This window comes from Aotus nancymaae, unplaced genomic scaffold (assembly GCF_030222135.1).
Source record: "Aotus nancymaae isolate 86718 unplaced genomic scaffold, 86718_ANA_hifiasm-v0.15.2.pri h1tg000040l, whole genome shotgun sequence".
NCBI classification, from domain to species: domain Eukaryota; kingdom Metazoa; phylum Chordata; class Mammalia; order Primates; family Aotidae; genus Aotus; species Aotus nancymaae.
In genome coordinates, this window is record NW_026988454.1 from 24,189,960 (window position 1) to 24,204,745 (window position 14,786).

Below are 14,786 nucleotides of genomic sequence, written 5' to 3' on the forward strand. Positions count from 1 at the left end.
GATGAAGAAGAGATGGGAGGCCCTCCAAGCATAGGGACCACTCACATCAAGACATGGGGCCAACAGAAAGGACGTGTTTGGAGAAGAGAGAGTAACTGAAGACTATCGTTCAATCAGTGACAGTCTTCATGGAGGTTAATATCAAAGGCAACCTGAATTTCTTCAGACTTCATGAGCTGGTGGTGAAGGGTGAGATCACACGAGCAGTAATAACCCAGCTCTCCCTGGCTCACTGCCTTCCTTACTGGCCTTCTGGTCCCAGGTAAAGCTGTCCCCGTGACTCTGGGAGGCTTGATTCCTCTCCTTCCACTCCCCTCAAATGTCCCTGCATTCAACGTCACATGGGGACATGACTTATCTCACCTCTACTCCTGTGGGAATGTGGAGATCAGGCCAGAGCCTGATGGTGCTGCACTTACTATGCCCAGCTCCAGGGAGTACTGCACTCCCGAGAGACTTCCCTGTGCCCAGCTCCGGGGAGTACTGCACTCCCCAGAGACTTCACTAAGCCCAGCTCTGGGGAGTACTGCACTCCCCAGAGACTTCACTATGCCCAGCTCCGGGGAGTACTGCACTCCCGAGAGACTTCCCTGTGCCCAGCTCCAGGGAGTACTGCACTTCCCAGAGACTTCCCTGTGCCCAGCTCCGGGGAGTACTGCACTCCCCAGAGACTTCACTATGCCCAGCTCCGGGGAGTACTGCACTCCCCAGAGACTTCACTATGCCCAGCTCCGGGGACTATTGCACTTCTCGGAGACTTTACTATGCCCAGCTCCGGGGAGTATTGCACTTCCCAGAGACTTCACTATGCCCAGCTCCGGGGAGTACTGCACTCCCCAGAGACTTTACTATACCCAGCTCCAGGAAGTACTGCACTCCCCAGAGACTTCACTATGCCCAGCTCCGGGGAGTATTGCACTCCCCAGAGACTTCACTATGCCCAGCTCCGGGGAGTACTGCACTCCCCAGGGACTTCACTATGCCCAGCTCCAGGGAGTACTGCACTCCCCAGGGACTTCACTATGCCCAGCTCCAGGGAGTACTGCACTCCCCAGGGACTTCACTATGCCCAGCTCCAGGGAGTACTGCACTCCCCAGGGACTTCACTATGCCCAGCTCCAGGGACTATTGCACTTCCCAGAGACTTCACTATCCCCAGCTCCAGGGACTATAGCACTTCCCAAAGACTTTACTATGCCCAGCTCCAGGGAGTACTGCACTTCCCAGAGACTTCACTAAGCCCAGCTCCGGGGAGTATGGCACTTCCCAGAGACTTCACTATGCCCAGCTCCAGGGAGTATTGCACTCCCCAGAGACTTCACTATGCCCAGCTCCAGGGAGTACTGCACTCCCCAGAGACTTCACTATGCCCAGCTCCAGGGAGTACTGCACTCCCCAGAGACCTCACTATGCCCAGCTCCAGGGACTATTGCACTTCCCAGAGACTTCACTATGCCCAGCTCCAGGGACTATTGCACTTCCCATGCACTTCCCAGAGACTTCACTATGCCCAGCTCCAGGGACTATTGCACTTCCCAGAGACTTTACTATGCCCAGCTCCAGGGAGTACTGCACTTCCCAGAGACTTCACTATGCCCAGCTCCGGGGAGTACTGCACTCCCCAGAGACTTCTCTATGCCCAGCTCCGGGGAGTACTGCACTCCCGAGAGACTTCCCTGTGCCCAGCTCCGGGGAGTATTGCACTTCCCAGAGACTTCCCTGTGCCCAGCTCCGGGGAGTACTGCACTCCCCAGAGACTTCACTATGCCCAGCTCCAGGGACTATAGCACTTCCCAAAGACTTTACTATGCCCAGCTCCAGGGAGTACTGCACTTCCCAGAGACTTCACTATGCCCAGCTCCGGGGAGTATTGCACTCCCCAGAGACTTCACTATGCCCAGCTCCGGGGAGTATGGCACTTTCCAGAGACTTCACTATGCCCAGCTCCGGGGAGTACTGCACTCCCCAGGGACTTCACTATGCCCAGCTCCAGGGACTATTGCACTTCCCAGAGACTTCACTATGCCCAGCTCCAGGGACTATAGCACTTCCCAAAGACTTTACTATGCCCAGCTCCAGGGAGTACTGCACTTCCCAGAGACTTCACTAAGCCCAGCTCCGGGGAGTATGGCATTTCCCAGAGACTTCACTATGCCCAGCTCCAGGGAGTATTGCACTCCCCAGAGACTTCACTATGCCCAGCTCTAGGGAGTACTGCACTCCCCAGAGACTTCACTATGCCCAGCTCCAGGGAGTACTGCACTCCCCAGAGACTTCACTATGCCCAGCTCCAGGGAATACTGCACTTCCCAGAGACTTTACTATGCCCAGCTCCAGGGAGTACTGCACTCCCCAGAGACTTCACTATGCCCAGCTCCAGGGAGTACTGCACTTCCCAGAGACTTTACTATGCCCAGCTCCAGGGACTATTGCACTTCCCAGAGACTTCACTATGCCCAGCTCCAGGGACTATTGCACTTCCCATGCACTTCCCAGAGACTTCACTATGCCCAGCTCCAGGGACTATTGCACTTCCCAGAGACTTTACTATGCCCAGCTCCAGGGAGTACTGCACTTCCCAGAGACTTCACTATGCCCAGCTCCGGGGAGTACTGCACTTCCCAGAGACTTCACTATGCCCAGCTCCGGGGAGTATTGCACTCCCCAGAGACTTCACTATGCCCAGCTCCAGGGAGTACTGCACTCCCCAGAGACTTCACTATGCCCAGCTCCGGGGAGTACTGCACTCCCCAGAGACTTTACTATGCCCAGCTCCGGGGAGTACTGCACTTCCCGGAGACTTTACTATGCCCAGCTCCAGGGACTATTGCACTTCCCAGAGACTTCACTATGCCCAGCTCCAGGAACTATTGCACTTCCCAGAGACTTTACTATGCCCAGCTCCAGGGAGTACTGCACTTCCCAGAGACTTCACTATGCCCAGCTCCGGGGAGTACTGCACTTCCCAGAGACTTCACTATGCCCAGCTCCGGGGAGTATTGCACTCCCCAGAGACTTCACTATGCCCAGCTCCAGGGAGTACTGCACTCCCCAGAGACTTCACTATGCCCAGCTCCGGGGAGTACTGCACTCCCCAGAGACTTTACTATGCCCAGCTCCGGGGAGTACTGCACTTCCCGGAGACTTTACTATGCCCAGCTCCAGGGACTATTGCACTTCCCAGAGACTTCACTATGCCCAGCTCCAGGGACTATTGCACTCCCCAGAGACTTTACTATGCCCAGCTCCAGGGAGTACTGCACTTCCCAGAGACTTCACTATGCCCAGCTCCGGGGAGCATTACACTCCCCAGAGACTTCACTATGCCCAGCTCCAGGGAGTATTGGCCAGAGAAGAGAACCAGGCATCTCCCCTGTACTCTGGGCCCACAGCAACCCTGTAAACCAGACCATATTCGCGTTGCACCTCCTTCCTCCAAAGGGCGGAGACTTCAACCATGGGACCTGGATAGTGATCACCACAAAATTTCTTCCTGAAAGTTCTTCTCAGACAACTTCTCACATTCAGTTCTTCATTCAACAAACATTGAGCAACAACCTAATCTTCTGGGCACTGGGGACCGAGTTAAAAAGAAGACAGCAGGCCCCTGTTCTCGTGAAGCTTATTGTCTAGCATGTGGTCTGAGTGTTTTTACACCCACCAAGCTCAGAGAGTTTGTGAGCACTACGTGGATGCCCTGGGTGAACAGTGCTGTATGGAATAGGCCCCTCTTCCTGACAGGCCGTGGCATCTTGAGTGCTAAGACCATCATCACAGGGTGAGGAGGGGAACAGTGCTCAGAGGGGTAGAACCTCCTGACAGGGCAGAACAGCTCATGCATCATAAGGTCAGGAGGTCAGTGCCTACAGTATCTTCCTCTCCTCCATCCCTGCTTGTGTGGGGCCTGGCCCAGCCTGGCAGCCAGCGAAGCCTAACTGGTTCCAAGACTAATCAACCCAGCCCAGCGGCCAGCTGCAGGAGTCTGGCCAGTTTATTACTTAAAGTTCCCCAGAGTCCTTGCTGGTTCTAAGCCTAGAACTCCTGTCAACTCTTGACATTACCCTCCTCCCATTCCTCACACCTAACACGCACACACACATACACACACACACACTCCTCTGCTTTGCATTTTATATCCCAACCACCCAGAGTTTCTTACTATTTTCCAAATTAAGTCTCTATACGCCCTTTTGTCTGTGCACCCAAGCTGCTACCCTTGGCTGGAACAAGCTCCTCTCCCTCCCCGGCGAGCACCTATTTGATCCTTCAGGACAGCTTAGGTATCCAATACCTCCTCCAGGTGACCTCTCTTGGCAATCCCAGTCTAGGTCAGGTATCCCTCCTACCATAGCCCATATTACATTATGCTGAAATGTAATCTACATGAACTAGTCAGAGGTCTGTTTACACCACAGAAATAAGCTTCTAGACACAGGAACTAATGATATCTTACTCATTGCTGTCCAGATAGTAGAGTATCATTCAGAGTTGATTAAATGAATGAATGGGTAAATGGTAGAATCAAAGTGGAAGAGCTCAAGACAGTTGCCACAAACTAGGCTGGATTTCTTGTCACTTATAACTTGTTACCAGTCAGTCACATGGCTTATAAATGAATTAGACTAATTTAAAGATACAGAATCAAACACTTGGTTCAGTTTCTAGTCAACTGACTGATTAGATCAATCCATTCCAACTGCAGGGCTCTTTTTGTAAAGACGGAAATTCTACAACACACCTTTCCTCAAAATCTCTCTCCATGAGTACCAAGTTACTTAATTAAGGACAGATTTTAATTTTTAAAACCTAGTGAATTATATTTTCATAAATAATGCCATGCAATTATTACTAAAAATGTTTTTAAAACACCAAGTATTTGTTTTCCTGAAACAATTCCCAAATGTGCAAGAAATTTACAACTTGACTATGTTTTCATAGCAATCCTTATAATCCCTATTCTCAATTTTTATTTTAGTTTTGAAAAATCACCGGCATTTTTATTGATGTTTCTAGTATTGGAAAATAACTGGTAACTTAACAATATTTGTTACATGGCAGAGTAAGAGAGGGAAGAGGAGAAGGTGTTATCTTACATGCTCATAAATAAATTATATTCAGTTCCTTCCCTTCCATTGTCTCTTCCTACTTCAGATCCAGGAAGAATTAGGAGTGGAGGTAGGAGGGAGAGATGTCAGGATAGAGTTACCATTGATATATGTAGCATCGCAAACTAATAAATAACTCATAAATCCTCTGCTTCTTCCTCTCCTTCCTTTCTCCCGACATTTCCTCAGTAGAATCAGTGACAATTTTGAGACAGCCTGGTCTCATATCACATTCAGGGAACTCTGCCTCTGAATTCTTAAAACCATGGGAATGCACTTGGGGCTGACCTGCTTGATCGTATGCAAATTAAAAGCAGATGCCAGCAATGAGAACATTCCAGCCAAAATCCAAAGCTACCCCAAAGGAGTGGAGCATGAAGGCATTTGCTCTATCGGAACAGTCGTCTATATATTATAGCAGGGGAAAGCCTTGATCCCATTCCAGGAAATCTTCACAGACCATTGAAGATGAGGTGGTTTCTTATTGGGTGCAGCCCAACCACATGGATGGCAGAAGCCAAAGATGGGCTAAGGGGGCTAAAAGCTACCATATCTGCTTCTCACTGTCAGGTGTCTGGAAAGACCTTTTCACTGGACTGATAAGAGATCCCCCCTCCTCCCAGGGAGTGGGGATGGGAGAGGCCTAAGCCATAGCTATGCATTCCAGCTGGTCAGTCATCAGAGAGGCATTTAGGGGCCCTCAAGCTACCTGATCACCAGTACTGGCCCAAAGTTTGCAGCAAGGTCTTGAAATCCTCCTCAGAGGTCTATGAATCCTAATGTACCTAAACTGAAAGGCCAGTTGGGAAACAAAGAGCATGAACTCAACTTTGTAAAAGGATCTCTTCCTCCTCACATTGGAAAAATGCATGAATGTACCTTTCCACTACAGAAGTCATTTGTATACTCTTTTAACCTTCCTCTATGCAGAAAATGACAAAGGAGACAGGAATAAGTAAAATAGTGAGCTTTCTGATCTCCCAACCATGTAGCTGAAAACATGAATGTGGACATGGAAACATTTAATTTCATCCTTATAACAGATCTCATACTCACTTAAAAAAAAAAAGTAGTAGTTTTACTACTTAGGAATTTAATATTTCTTTTTTTTTTTTTTTGAGATGAGTTTCACTCTTGTTGCCCAGGGTGGAGTGCAATGGTGCAATCTCAGCTCACTGCAACCTCCCCTTCCTGGGTTCAAGTGATACTTCTGCCTCAGCCTCCCAAGTAGCTGGGACTACAAGCATGCACCACCACGCCTGGCTAATATTGTATTTTTAGTAGAGATGGGGTTTCTCCATGTTGGTCAGGCTAGTCTTGAACTCCCAACCTCAGATGATCTACCTGCCTCGGCCTCCCAAAGTGCTAGGATTACAGGTGTGAGCCACTGTGCCCGGCCCAAATGAAGAAACCATTTCTAAGGCAAATAGGACATGTTTACATGGTAAAGGGAAGAAGGTAGGTGAAAGGGAGATTTGAAGACTCTGAAGCAAAAAGGTCGACATCTTTTTCTCCTATCATTTTTTTTTTTTTTTTTTTTTTTTTTTTTGAGATGGAGTTTCGCTCGTTACCCATGCTGGAGTGCAATGGCGCGATCTTGGCTCACTGCAACCTCCGCCTCCTGGGTTCAGACAATTCTCCTGCCTCAGCCTCCTGAGTAGCTGGGATTACAGGCACGCGCCACCATGCCCAGCTAGTTTTTTGTATTAGTAGAGACGGGGTTTCACCATGTTGACCAGGATGGTCTCGATCTCTTGACCTCGTGATCCACCCGCCTCGGCCTCCCAAAGTGCTGGGATTACAGGCTTGAGCCACCGCGCCCGGCCTATATTTTTATATGTAAATAGAAGGAGACTCTTATATTTCTTAAAACATGATCACAATATTATTGCACACCTAAGAAGGAACATTAATTCCTTAATATCATCCAATACATCCAGGATAGCTTTGTTTTTCTTACACTTTGAATAAGAATTCAAAGTCCATATATGTTGATTGTGCAGTGTTTCTTATAAATCTCTTTCCATCTAAAGGTGCCGTATCCAGGGCAAAAATGAAGAAATATGGGACCTTGGGTGACAAGGAAGAAGGTCCCAGGCAGCATTTGGGATGGACCCAAGGAGAACGCCAGAGGGAAAGAGTTCAGTTTGGTGTCTCCTGAAGCAGGTGAGCTACACCTGGATATGAAGGATCCCATCCATCCTTCAAGGGTGTCGCTGAGGCAGGAATGAGAAAACAAAACAAAACAAAAGGGGCAAAAGCACAATTCTCATGGAAGTTGATTCCAGCTCGTTCCATAGAACCTGGCCTAACTTTATCTTCAAGAATATGACCTGACTTCGCTTCCCACTCACAAGGTATCACCTTTGACATTTCTATCGGGGTCCAGTCAAAAGAAACAACATACCTGTGTTTCAAAGGTGGCAGCATGCTGACAAGGGAGGGTGAAGTATGCAAGGAATTGGTTCCTCCAGGGCTCACGACAAGACCTTACAGAGAAATGAGTCAGCCAAGGGAAAATGACTGGAGTGTGGAAGAGTCTGCAAGAGCCAGACCAAGTCCACAAGGTCCAGTCAGTTCTCCAAACATCAAGACCCTGTGCAGTGAGGGTGAGCCATCTCAGCAGGCAGGTATACCTCCCTGCCCATGCCACCGCCAACACTTCCAGACCTTCTCTTCCCTTTTTCCCCAATCTCACCCAAAGCTCCAGTTCGAGCAAATGTGGGAGTGCAACGAATGCAATTACCTGGGGTGATGGCAGCAGCCCTGAACTTGGACTTAGAAGACCTAGCTTTAAATTCTGCCTCTGCACTCACTGGCTGTATGACCAAAGGTAATTTACCTCCCCCTCACTTTCCCCATTTGTGAAATGGGGTAAATAAGAGTCCTACAAGATTCACAAGGTTATGAGGGTGAAATATGATTGAGAAATGAGAATCCTTTTAAACTTCTCTGCAGTACTAGTGATGATAATGATTAAAGTAACTTACTTGCAAGATAATGTGAATGGCCATTATCTGGCCTTTAATCCTTCAGGAAGTGTTTATTCTTTAAAAGGAAAAGTTTGTGAAACCAAATGAATCCTCTTGGTGAACTACACAGAGAACATATTTTGGAGAGCGATGGTAGGCCACCTTCTCTGGCCCTTTCTAACTGAGGCTGGGGCTAGGATGGGAGGACCTTTTATTCTGGCCTCATTTTTGTTTCAAAGGGAAATGTGGTCTCTCTGAGGAAGGAGGGCAGACAAGCAGTATATCTTCTCACGTACTTTGTGCATCATTTTTATTAGTTCATGACTCATTTTTTAAAAAAAGAATATTTACTCTTAAATGACACACTTTCACACATGAGAGCATGCTTTCTAAATGGCAGCCATTGGACCCCACGGTGTGGTCAGTGTGCTCAGTCTGAAAACTCTATGGTGACACATCGCTGTGGTCCTGTGGTGATGTACGTCTTCCTTCTTGTCGAGTTAGCGCCCTGTGAGCTGAGAGGTTCAAATTTGATAGCAGCTGAAAGCTTCAAACCTGCAGTCCTCCAAGCTGGGAAGCTGAATTGCTGCCCGAGAGCTGCATTTTTATTGATTTTCTGAATGCTGTCACTGCAAATGAGCTAGTTAACTTTTCTCAAAATATTTTTCTCATCTTTTTTACTTTCTCTAGTTGGACATACGGAGTTATAAATGTACTTTCTGGTTTTGTGATATGCCTCGATTTTTATTTTTGATGATTCTATCAAGCTGGCTGCCTCCAATGTTTTCTTCATTTAGTAAAATGCACTACTTCCTGTATTCCTCGCTTCCCACCATCAGATATTCCCTCTCCTGGCCCACGCCTTGTGCCTGGCACGAGGGAGCACTGGAGATGCCCTGCACCAGAAGTCCATACCTTAATGTCTTCAAATAAATAAATGAATTTAAGGAAGAATGTCTGAAATAAACTGGGGCCGAATTATACAGTAGCTTGTGTCACAACATTCTAATCAAGCTAGGGAATTTAATAATGATCTCTACCTAAAGCCCTAAAGGTACGTTTCTTTGTTAATTTCTTAACCATCATGAGTTTTAGTGAAAATTACTACCTTCAATATAACGCTACAAATAGATTAATTGCTAAGAGTAAAAGGTTTGGTCTCTTTTCTTTCTTTTCTTGTTTTTTTTTTTTTTAATTAATTGTAAAATAGCAAATTTAAAAGGATCTTTTAAACAACAGTCAAAAAAAAAAAGCTAAATGTCATAGTGCCCTAAATTCTTTTGTATTGGTGATTATGTTGTATGTCAAGAAACCATCCTGAGGTGATAATTAGATTTTATCTGCAAATGGAGGTGGGAGGATGAGAGTAGGTGGTAGCGTCAACATTTCACCAAAACAATAGACAATTCACACGATGAGGTAGGAAAAACATTACTCAAACAAGTGGCTGGGGCTACTGTGTGATTAAGGAAATTTTGACTCTCTGATGATCTAGGGTGGGTATCTATTTTATTTGTCTCTCTATGGCCAGACATTTAGAAAGGCAAACTGGGGCAAGAGGAAAAGCAGGAAATAAATAGAATGATAACTAACACGTAAAATATCTCTGTTGTTGATCATCATTGAAGTGAATGAAACAGACCATAAAGACCCGTTTTTTTCCCACAAAACTTTTCAACAGATGGTTATACTAGTTGTTTCAGAATTAATACAAGGATTGAGGTTGGAGGCGATGCAACTCAGAAGCAGTGCTGGTGTGAAAGTGACAAGGTTTTTGGCTCCAAGTAACACCTCCCAATTTGCACAGCAACCACAATAGAAATATGCTTCAGGCAAGGTGGTGTCCTACATTTTAACTTACCCCCAAGAAAATATCCTGAATTTCACAGGTGTTCACAGTAATATGACCTGACTGAAAATAGCTTCTCTTCTGTATTTTTCCCCAGGTTAAAATTAAGCTCGGCAGGCTCGATGCAAACGTGCAGACAAAGCAAAGCAGGAAGCCTCCCACACTAAAAAGGGAAGATAAGAATCACAGAATCCGGGATGGTTTTTATTGAAGGGCATTTCAAAGCAAATACAGACATCTATAGCATATTTGTAAATCCTCCATATGTGTATGGAAACACACACCTTCACACATCAAAACTGATTTGTTCCTGAGTAACAAAACGTCCTGAAAACAAAACGAAAGCAAACAGAACAGCAGAAAAATACTTCCAACGTATACCACAAAGGATTAGTTATTAACCTCAACACACCAAGAGTTAAGAAAATAACGCAACAGAAACAAAGGGCAAAGGATATGTATTGGGAAGACCACAGAGGAAGAAATTGCAAATCGCTAATAATATAAATTATTTCCTAGGTTCAACAGTGACCAGGGAAAGACAAAATTACACTTTTGACCTCTTAGACTGGCAGTGACAAAGATTATTTGAGTGACCAAACTATAGTCAGGCTCCTGAACCTTCTCCTAGGTCCATCTGGGCACTTCCTCATAAAATACAGTTTTAGCAAAACCCCTGTTAAATTGGTTTACCAAGAACTCTTACCCTCCATCGAGTTCCTTATTTCTTCATCTTTTCTCAGGTTAGGCCTGGCCACCCTGGCCTGTCTTCAGCAAGAGTGCCGTAACCCCGATGTTTCCTCATAGTAATTTTCCATCCACTAACATGCACTTATAATTTGTAGCCAAGGAGCAACATACACTGCTCCTTGGCTGTAAATTATTTTCCCTGTTACATTCAGAGTTGAGCCCAATCTCTCTCTTCGACTGCAAAATCCCACGGCAGTGGTCCCTTTACCTATTGCGATGGTCCTAAATAAAACCTGCCTTACGGTGCTTTAACAAGTGTCATTGAATAATTTTTTAACAGCAAATTGTTGGAGGTAAAGACATTTTTAAATGTCTTCAATTAGGTTAGCTACTTCCACATAATGTTAGAGTTTCCATCAATTTGCTAGTTACTGTCCCTTCCTAAGAAGAGGCAGACATCATAGCCTGCATCATACTGTGGATTCACTCCTAAGTTGATACTGATATGAATGAAATAGTTGTCTCTCAAACTTTTTTTTGAGATAGAGTCTCGCTCTGTTGCCAGGCTTGAGTGCAGTGGTAAGATCTCAGCTCACTACAACCTCCACCTCCTGGGTTCAAGCGATTCTCCTGTCTCAGCCTCCCGAGTAGCTGGGACTACAGGAGGGCGCCACCATGCCCAGCTAATTTTTTTCATTTTTAGTAGAGATGGGTTTTCACCACGTTGGCCAGGATGCTCTCCATCTCCTGACCTCGTGATCCACCTGCCTTGGCCTCCCAAAGTGCTGGGATTACAGGCATGAGCCACCGTGCCCGGCCTGCTTTCTGCATTTTTATCAAAAAACTTTTGCAGGGACATGGATGAAGTTGGAAACCATCATTCTCAGAAAACTAACACTAAAACAGAAAACTAAACACTGCACGTTCTCACTCGTAAGAGTTGAACAATGAGAACACATGGACACAGGGAGGGGACATCACACACGGGGGCCTGTCAGGGTGGTGGGGGGCTAGGGGAGGGAGAGCATTAGGAGAAATACCTCATGTAGATAATGGGGTGATGGACGCAGCAAACCACCATGGCACTTGTATACCTATGTAATAAACCTGCACGATCTACGCATGTACCCCAGGACTTAAAGTATAATAATAAAAAGAAAAAAAAAACATGATGCCCCCCTCCGCAACCCCCATCCCACCCGCCCCACCACTGGATCCCCAGTCTCACTCAGAGAAAGTGCAGTGTCATTGCAATGGTGTACAGGGGCCCAATCCGGGATTCTTTTTGTCCCTTGGAGTCTTTGCCCTTGCTCTTCTCTCTGCCTGGAAGGTTCTCCCCTTCACTTCTCTCAGGGCTTGCTTCAAATGTCACCTTCTCAGTGGGGCCTGCCTTGGTTGCCATACTTAAGGCTGCAATCTCCACACCTTCACCCCAGCACGCCCTGTCCCCTTCCTCTGCTTTGTAACCACCATCTAATATTATTTATTTAGTTTGTGTACTGTCTCTCTCTCCCAGCAAAGACTCTCTTCTTGGTCAAACTCCAGTCAGCTCCCCTGAGCCTTCTTCTCAATTAGGCCTCAACCTCAGCCTATAAAGACTTGAATAAAACACAAATACAGTTTCTAATAGCTCAAGGCCGCATCTCTAGAATGACTTTAAGCCCCCTTAAATTGCCTGCCTGAGAAAACTTGAAACTGTCCAAATAATTTACTGTTTGTTCATCTAACATCTGAAGATGGGGCTCCCGTCTCCAGCCTCTGTGGGAGGGTGGGAGCCTGACTTCCACAGGTGCCAGTTAACAAACCCAGATGGTTTACGTGCACCAACTCCCTGACTTCACTGAACCTCTGCTCACCTCCTTTTCTACTCCTTCATTCTCTCTTTAAAATGCACAGTCACTTCTGTACAAATTGCGGTTGTTCAGTTCACACTGAACAGTCCTCTATTGCAATAGTCTATCACGGATTAAAATCTCTCCTTGCCACTTTATCTTTGATACCCTCACTATAATGCAGTCTCCATGAACTGGATTTTTGTTTTCTCATGGGCACAAAATAGAGACTCGGTAAGTACCTGCTGAACCTTGTTGATGGGTCAACAGTGATGCATGGGTTTTAGCCCCTAAGCCACACTTCTGGGCTGGGATAAGCATGTTTAAGCATCTGGATGAAACATCATTGCTCATTTCACTCCTTAAATACCTGGCAAGTGACAGGCGGCTGGACATCAGAGATCATGTCGGTCTTCCTTAAGGTTTCTTCAACTTGTTTTTTTGTTTGTTTTGTTTGTTTGGCTAGTTTTTTTGTTGTTGTTGTTTGTTTTTTTGAGATGGAGTCTTGCTCTGTTGCCCAGGCTGGAGTACAGTGGCACGATCTCAGCTCACCACAACCTCTGCAATTCTTCAGCCTCAGCCTCCTGGGCACCTGGGACTGCAGGTACCCGCCACCATGCCTGGCTCATTTCTGGAGTTTTGGTAGAGACGGGGTTTCACCATGTTGGCCAGGCTGGTCTCAAACTCCTGACCTCAAGTGATCCACCTGTCTCAGCCTTCCAAAGTGCTGGGATTATAGGTCTGAGCCACTGCATCCGGCCTTCAATTTGTTTTTAATTCTGATAGAGCACCATCTGCTACATGCTTATTATTAGCCATAAACAGACACAACTGAGCACAGAATAGCATGGTAATGAAAGATTACTACCAGGTGAAGAGGATTTGCTTCACGGGAACTTTCCTTGTTGATTGTTGTTATTTCCCCACCTCTCGACCCTTTATTTCCATTTGCAGTTTTGGTCCTTAAACTTCCCTTCAGCTCCAGCTCCCTCAGTGACCCTCTGGGTTTCCATTCTTAGAACTTCGTCAAAAATGCTTTGGCTGTGAATTCCAGTGACTTCCTTCAGATGCAATCTGAAGACGTCCTTACAGTTTTTACTCTTTAGGTTCTCTTAGGTGATCTGGGGGCCATTAACCTCCCTCACCAAACTCCTTCTTCTAATTTTTTTTTCTCAGCCGTGACTCCTCACCGTTTTCAGTTGACTACAAATTCTCCCGAGTATAATCAGTTGCTTTCCAACAAATGCTTTCTAAGCAACTACTAGGGATGAGGCACCATTGCGATTATGAAAATCTATTATTCAAAGTGAACTCGAAGAGAGAGAGACAGTCTATACTCACATGAAAAGTTAAAGTTTACTGCATAGTGCTTGCTGAACAAATTATTAAGCAAGCACTATGCAGTAAACTTTTAACTTTTCATGTGAACAAAGCTATGTAGGAAAATTCCAGTGATACCCAAGGCAATAATAAATGGTCACATTATTAATTCAGCCAGCAAGTCAAAGGTCTCCATTTAGAGCTGTCGCCTCCCCCATTATGACATTTCTCTCTTCTACAGGGTATTTTCAATGGGTATAATAATATCAACCACAGATAACAACATTAACATACCTTCTTATTGCAGCCTCAACCCTATTTTCCAACAGCTTCATAATTATCATTGCCACCACCGACATTCTGATACTCAGGTGTATCTCAGCATTTTCAGTCTCCCTACAAGGAGATTCCTATGTTCAACCCACGGAGGCAGTAGTTCCCAAGGTCTCCCTTCCTTCCTCTTCCTGCCATCACAGCCCTGGTCTGGGTGTCAAGAAACCCAGCTCATCTTGCTCAGCCTGACCTTTTTCCAGTCTACAAAAGGCATAACAGACACTGAGAAATGAAGAATTAAAAGTGCTCCACAATTGTAACACTTTTCAGAAGTCCACAGGAATCCACACTTGTCTGAGGTTTTACTTTCCACAGTGAAATAAGGTACTTTTGAGAGTGGGAGAACACATTCACGTGATTTTTACATTATAGTTATTAGTTATTGCTGTCCTTACTGTACCTAATTTTAAAATTGAACTTTATCATAGGTATGTACGCATAGGAAAAAGCACAGTGCATAGATAGGGTGCAGCAGGTGCCATCTGCAGGTTTCCAGCATCTCCTAGGGGTCTTGGAATGGATCCCCCACAGGTAAGAAGGGACTGCTGTCTATGCAGCTTCTACTCTTGTTTTTTCATGTTTTGGGTAATGTCATCTTAAAGAACGGATTTGAGTTTTCAGTGAATGAAGTGTTTTAGTCTTTGGGTTTTTTTTGTTTTTGTTTTTGTTTATTTGTTGGAGACAG

At 45.8% G+C, this 14,786-nt stretch overlaps 1 long non-coding RNA gene across 1 annotated transcript; it reads left to right on the plus strand.

Moving 5' to 3' along the window:
* Window positions 1-7,624: 7,624 nt before the first annotated feature.
* On the plus strand, window positions 7,625-11,141 carry LOC135268290 (uncharacterized). Its single transcript, XR_010336546.1, has 2 exons — window positions 7,625-7,735; window positions 10,024-11,141. It is a non-coding gene; the product is annotated as an uncharacterized LOC135268290 (long non-coding RNA).
* The last annotated feature ends 3,645 nt before the right edge of the window (window positions 11,142-14,786 follow it).